General features: G+C 31.8%; 1 pseudogene; it reads right to left on the bottom strand.

Moving 5' to 3' along the window:
• Window positions 1-5,289: 5,289 nt before the first annotated feature.
• On the bottom strand, window positions 5,290-7,216 carry LOC114335326 (histone H4-like; annotated as a pseudogene).
• Window positions 7,217-7,666: the final 450 nt, after the last annotated feature.

Raw genomic sequence — 7,666 nt, 5'->3', positions numbered from 1 at the left:
AATATGATTTTTCAAAGTTCGCCGGTCACAGCATTGTTGGGCCAGTTTCCCTATTATTTCACAAGCATTGTTCTGCAACTTTTTTCTACGTAGCTTTAGGTATCTGCAATGTCACATTTAATAGGAAGAAAAGTCGATTACCTTTAAAATAGTCTATTGTAGATGGCTGTATAATTATTTTTAAGTAAGATATGGTTTTTCAGAATTTTATACATTTAATGATTTTTGATATATTTCACGATTCCATATTTTCAAATTTCTCATTATAACTTTTTTTATTGTACATTTAGATATATACATTGTGCAATAAAAAAGAAAGGCTATTTTCTTTTGATGTATTGTAAAAAATTCTAGGACTATCTTTAAACAAGATATGATTTTTCAAAGGTGACATATACACATGCAATAGGTCCCCGCTAAGTTGGAACCATATGGAAAACTTTTTTATTATTAACTTTATGAAAAAAAGTTATTCTTTATAAAATGCTCTGCATAGTCTAAAACCTAAGATGCAATCATCAGATATAATATTTTATCAATAGTGTACGAGGTATGTTAAAAAATATAAAGTTCGCTCAAGAGTAAAGTACCTTTATATTTCACAATATCGAAAAGTGTTATTAAGAAAAGTTGTTTAGAATTAAAAATTATGTTATAATATGTAATTATATGCTTTTAATTGAAAAAGATTTAAAAAATTAAAATTTTTCTCAAACTAGGGATACCCTTGGATATCCTACTGATATCTTGTTTAAAAATAATCCTAGAATTTTTTGCTATACACCATTTTAAAGTAAAAAAATAAGCTTTTTATTCCACAATGTATATACCTAAATGTAAAAGAAAAAAAGTCATAATGAGGAATTAAAAAAATAATCCTAAAAAATATCAAAAATCATTAAAAGTATAAAATCTTGAAAAAGCATAACTTGTTTAAAAATATGTAGTCGTATAACCATAGACAACAGACCATTTTAAAGATAATTGACTTCTCTTTCTACTAAATGTACCATTGTATATACCTAGAAATGCGTAGAAAAAAGTTACAGAACAATGTTTGCGAAATAATGGGGAAAATGGCCCAAAAATGCTGTGAGCGGCGAACTTTGAAAAATCCTATTTCAGAAACTATAAATCCTAGATACTACTACCAAACATCGTTTTACAAAGAAAGGATGAAGATTATTTTTCGCTGAAGCAATGCCTATACCTACATCCCCGTGGAAAAATGTTATGGGGCAAAAAACAAAATTGTTTTCTTTCGTATTTTTTTCTTGCTTTTCCTTTGAATACATTTTTGTAAATAAAATATTCTTGACATTAAAATATGATATTTTGATAGTAATTTTAACCTGGAACAATTTTCCTGTAGACGTGTTTGTATCAAAAGTTCATAAACTAACAATAATTTACCCTGTGCCTAGGGACTAATTCACCCCTTTCTCAAAAACGCACCCATTTAAATGGTAGCACTCCGCGGTTTTTTCAAATTTAGAGGTCCATTGACCATATGAGACAATAAAATCCCGTTACCGTTGTAGTTCCTTTTAGCTCTCTTATTTTGAACATAAACAATAGCCTACATAGGTCTGGATCCCGCGTATGAAAAAAAAGTTGATTAATAGCAAGCTGAAAATTTGTTAATAGCTTAAGGGTGTCTAGTCGGATAAACTTTGATATATGGGAACACTGGAACAGGGGCAGTTTTAACTGTGGAACAGGTTAAAAATTTGGAACGGTCACACCACGAAAACGGCACATTTATTTTGTCCGACAGACTAGACTTAAACTCTCCGAACAGAGATTAAACTCTCATGCAAAAATCAGACTGCTATTTATCACCTGTCATAATTCCTGTCATTTGACATATTCTACATGTTCCACTCATTAAAACGCCCATTTGGTGATAAATAGCAGTCTGATTTTTGCATGAGAGTTTAATCTCTGTTCGAAGAGTTTAAGTCTGTTCTGCCGGACAAAATAAATGTGCCTTTTTCGTGGAGTGACCGTTCCAAATTTTTAACCTGTTCCACAATTAAAACTTCCCCTGTTCCAGTGTTCCCATATATCAAAGTTTATCCGATTAGACACCCTTAAGCTATTAACAAATTTTCAGCTTGCTATTAATCAACTTTTTTTTCATACGCGGGATCCAGACCTAACATAGGTACATACAAGAAAGGAGAAGAAAAAATAATTTTATGTGTTTGTTTTATATTATGTCTACATATAAGTTTTAGCAGTGTACATTAGAATACGCAATAGCGTCGGAGAACGCGTGCATGCAATGTTTGTGGTTCTTCGAGCCGGATAAATGGATGGGCCGTTGGCGGCGCGGCGGCATTGTCGGCCCGACGATGCGGGCCGGAACCACAGAATGGAACGCCGCCGCCTGCGTTGGAACACTGGAACGGAACGGGAGCGGCAAAGGCAACGGGCCTCGGTTGCCATTCATTCTCTCACTTTAATTACTTCCAATCTTCTAGCATTCATTAATCACCGATACGGATGCTGCCGCCGCTCCTGCCGTATCTTTCTCTCTTCCTTTGTCTTTCTTTCTTTGTCTTTCGGGTTAAATTATTTTTTGCCGCTTTGATTGTGCGATTTTATATTGTTAGATCAAAAACATGTTTCTATTTTACCAGACATTTTTACATCAATAACATATTATTCAAGCAATTACAAAGATTATTTCATTTATAGGATATTCTGACCAATAGAAAGCTATAGAGATAAAAATTAAAGTGATTATTTTTTAATGATTTTGACTTCCAATCGAATAGTAAGATTTTTGATCACGTGTTTAATTCTGTCCAATCAGCTTATTATTTCATCGGTAATTTTCTACTGTAGAAAATTACAGTGAGAATTTTTTTAAGTAGATTGTTTCTGTTTAATTGCAACCAGTTTCCTAGTTTTGACAACTGTCACATATAAGAAAATATCCATAATATACTTTTAGATGCTTGTAGTTCTGCATCTAATGTCAAATTGTCAAAAGGAGAACACAAATGGGCAAAGTTAAGCGTCGATTTACTTCGGTAAGATTATTTCATGAATAAAACTGTATTTATAAATAAATTAACTAATATTTTATTAATAGCTTCATCTAAATATTTGCTAAATTGTGCTTTTCACTTTGACAAGTTGAAAAATATGTGTCACATTACTTGGGATCAATGTGAAGAAATATCGCTTTGGTATTAATTCCCAATCTGTTTTCTCCGTCTCTTGGTTGTAGAATAAATTACTTCTTTTTCCTAATTGGTTTATTTAAAAAGACTACACTTACTAAAGCTAAGTTTAGCTTTTACGCCAGACACATCGAGAATTAATATTGTACAAAAAAAGTCCCAAATATTAATTTGGACTTAATTATGAACTATTATAATTGAAAAAGCTATCTTTTTTTTTAAATATATGTAACATTGACAAATATTTTATTTAGGAATTGTCACTCATTTTTTTTTGAGATAGATTTTTTAAGAAGGCCAAAATCGTGTATTAAATGTGACATAATTTTAGGGGCGTAATAAAGCAAATATTAGAATTTGGATTATATAATAAAGTTTCAACACAATGTTACTGACTGTTTTTATATAAAGACTTGAATTTTATATGTAAGTATTAAAAAATAATCTTAAGAATATCACACAACAGTAAGAATAAATTAGAAAGTAATGCTTCATTTTTCTCAAATTTGTTGTTATTGGGCAACTCGAGCCCTGCGGGCTCTCGTGTCTATTGCCAGACAACAAAATTTCGAAAAACTGTCGCGTTATTGTCAATTTATTCTCACTCTCTTGTGATATTATACCCGAGTATTTCATTCATAGGAGATTCTGACCAATAGAAAGCTACAGAAATAAAAATAAAACTGATTATTTTTTGATGATTTTAACTTCCAATCGTATAGTAAGATATTTGATCACGTGTTTAATTCTGTCCAATCAGATTAAAATTATACTGAGAATTATCTACTGTAGAAAATTGCCGATAGAATTTTTTTAAGTAGATTGTTTCTGTTTAATGGCAACGAGTTTCCTAGTTTTGACAACTGTCACATTTAAGAAAATATCCATAATATACGTATTAAAAAATAATCTTACGAATATCACAAGACAGTAAGAATAAATAAGAAAATAATGCTTCATTTTTACTCAAATTTGTTGTCATTGGGCAATAGCCACTTGAGCCCTGCGGGCTCTCGTGTCTATTGCCAGTCAACAAATTTTCGAAAAACTGTCGCATTATTTTCAATTTATTCTCATTCTCTTGTGATATTATACCCGATAATTTTTGATAGTATCCCGTCGTCAAGTATATTACGTCAGATGCCCTTCGTTGCTTCGAAAACATACATTCAGTGATATTAATTACAATTAATGTTTTAAAAGTTATAAAAGTGATGACTTTCAACCGTCTACTATTTATAACAACTATGTGTTTAATTGTTCTAATTTGTACTTACACATAAATATATTACAATAAAATTTTGGTTTGAACAGTTTTATTCATGAAATAATCGCAACAAATTGCACTCGATCTCCAAAATTATTATCGAATTTTTGCCCTCGTGACACTTTGACATAATTTCACTCCCCTTCGGGTCGTGAAATTAAAACTGTCAAAGTGTCACTCAGGAAAAATTCGATAATTTTAGAGCTCTTGTGTAATTACTACTGATAATTTTTCATAATATCCCGTCGTCAAGTATAGTACGTCCGGTGCCCTTCGTTGCTACGAAAAATACATTCAGTGACGTTAATGGCAATTACTGTTTTAAAAGTTATAAAAGTGATTACTTTCAACCGTCAAATATTTATGTCCCAACTGTGTGTTTGACTGTAGTAAATTGTAGTTACATAAATAAATTACAATAGAATTTTGGTTTTGAACAGTTTTATTCATGAAATAATCGCAGCAAATTGCATTCGATCTCTAAAATTATTATCGAATTGTTTCACTCGTGCCACTTTGACATAATTTCACTCCCATTCGGGTCGAGAAATTTAAACTGTCAAAGTGTCACTCGGGAAAAATTCGATAATTATAGAGCTCGTGTGCAATTACTGCTGATAATATACAATTATCTATTTTATGTAAAAGAAATATTTTTACATATCTTATAAAAAGGAAAACAACTTTGGTATATATCAGGAGCCACAGGAACACGAACTTATCGTCGTAATTTATTTTAACTTTTAAATACGCCGCACATCAACTATGCTGTTTGAAGAATGAAAGTGGTAGATTTGGTAGATCTGGTAGAAGTTCTAGTAATATCAATTAACCACCAAAACCATACAATCTACGACCTTGTCGTTTAAGTGCATATACAACATCCATAGCAATTATAACTGTTTTGTTTTTGACGTGCTCAGTAGGTATAGGTAACAGCAAAAATGCTTTCAATACACCTCGCGTTTCCTCATAGATTAAACAAGAGATACGTTTTACTCCTCCGCGACGAGCTAATCTTCTTATAGCAGGGTTGGTAATACCAAAGAATATATGTACTCTCTCTTAACATCTATATTCTTTGGTAATACCTTGGATGTTGTCAGGTAATACTTTACAGTGACGTTAAGCGCCACCTTTTCCCAAACCTTTACCACCCTTTCCCCGTCCAGTTATGTTTACGCTAAAATCAGTTTCGAAGTTCTGGAATTTCTCTACATATGAACTGGAGACCACGGCCTTTACAAAGAAAACTTTAGAGCAGCTCAGTACAACGCAAAGAGCGATGGAGAGGGCCATGATGGGGATTAGTTTAAGAGACAGGATTCGAAATAAGTATCGACATTCGTGAAAGAACAAAGCTTACTGATGCCGCAGAACGTATAGCAAGGCTCAAGTGGCAATGAGTCTGACAGGTTGCCCGAGATAATTTCGAAAAATTAACAGAGATTGAGAAACTAGAGACCAAGATAAAACAGGCGAGGAGTAGGCAGACCGCAGAAGAGGTGGACAGATGATATCAAACAAGTTGCGGGCAAGCGGTGGATGAGAATTGCCAAGAGTAGAAATCGATGAAATTAAAATGAAAACTTGCAAATTCAATTCATGAGATCGTTTATAAAAAAAATTGTAAAAAACACATTTTCCACGAAAACACAATGATACTCCGGCTTTTATTGGTATCGTATAATGATTGCGTATTCATTATTCTGCTTGACTAGGAAATGCTAATTGGAAATATAGCTTTTTTGGGATTTGGTAGAAAGAATGGTGAACGTTTTTCTTTAGCTTAAATAGGATACTAGCATGTCATACCGTGTCGAAAGCCTGACCAATATTCAGGAATGCAGCAGAATAATACCTTTTATTTTCTAGATTACTTCGGATGTGTTTTACTAGTCTATGGGCCGGTTGTTCGAACGCTAATCAACAATGATCACTATCAAATATTTAATTACTGTTACCAACTGTCAATGTCAACTCTTATTGGGTTGCTGAAAACATAATTGATTATAATTATGAGACTAGTTAATCAATTAACACAACAATTGTTAACATAATTGATTAAGTAATTTCATAATTGTAATCAATAATTATGATTTCAGCAACATAATCAAAGTTGACATTGACAGTTGGTGACAGTAATTAAATATTTGATAATGATCATTGTTGAATAGCGTTCGAACAACCGGCCCTAAATGTACTTATTCTATTGTTCAGTGTTTTGCTCTGAACCCAAAGTGGTGTTAAAGTATTAGTTTTTTTCTTCTTTAATTGCTTAGGGAGAAATTTTTCTAAGATTTTTGATAAAACTGGTAGCGGCTTTGTGGACTTTTGCATAAATGAAAACGATTATCTATCCTCTTAAATTGTTTATTATTTGAAAATAATAATTGAGGGGATTAGATGCTAAGCGGTACAAGTGATAAAATATTTAATTCAGAAAAACGAAGTCAAAGTTAAATTTATATAGTAAATTCTACAGCGAATTAATCACTTATGGACTTATTCTGAATTAATTTTATACCTTTTATGTATCTAATTGACAAAGCTTTTGTAAAGATAGTATTTATTTTTATTCAAAATCTTTGAAATTTGGAAAAATGGTTCGCACTTGTACCCCTCTCCTTCAAATTTTGCTTCTTTCTCTTTGCCACTTAAGTACCTTACGAATGTCTTAAATTCTTAAACTAAAATAAAAGAAAAATTACGTAAAAATTAAACGTTTTTATGTATGAAAAATTACTTGGTACATGTTGTGTTATTATTTCACTTATTTTGAATACTATTAATTTAAGTGATTGATTTGCGAAGATACTAAACGATTCACCAAAAATAATATCCAAGACCTTACAGGCAAAGGGATACTAGTGAAGTTATACCTGTTTGCCGCAAACTGTTTTTAACTATTTCGTAAGTAGTCAAACTAAAACCTGAAAGCCCCGATATGTCGCCACCAGTAGTTTACTTCACCTGTGTCTCTTTGCCACTAAATTTTTAGTACTATCTAGTATTATTTTGTGCACTTAACTCAGTTTACAATATTTTGTCACTTGTACCCCTTATCATCTAATCCCCTCAATTATTGATGATAAAAATTCCATAATATACATATGTCTTTTAACGAAAATAAAACATTAAAACAGTAGTTCATCCAGGCTTTACCTCTTAATAAAAAAAGAGCAAGTCACTGCACCATTACAAT

The sequence above is a fragment of the Diabrotica virgifera genome, chromosome 6 (assembly GCF_917563875.1).
Source record: "Diabrotica virgifera virgifera chromosome 6, PGI_DIABVI_V3a".
Classification (NCBI taxonomy): Eukaryota; Metazoa; Arthropoda; class Insecta; order Coleoptera; family Chrysomelidae; genus Diabrotica; species Diabrotica virgifera.
The sequence above is the reverse complement of the archived record's forward strand: the minus strand, read 5'-3'. Positions and strand labels throughout refer to the sequence as shown.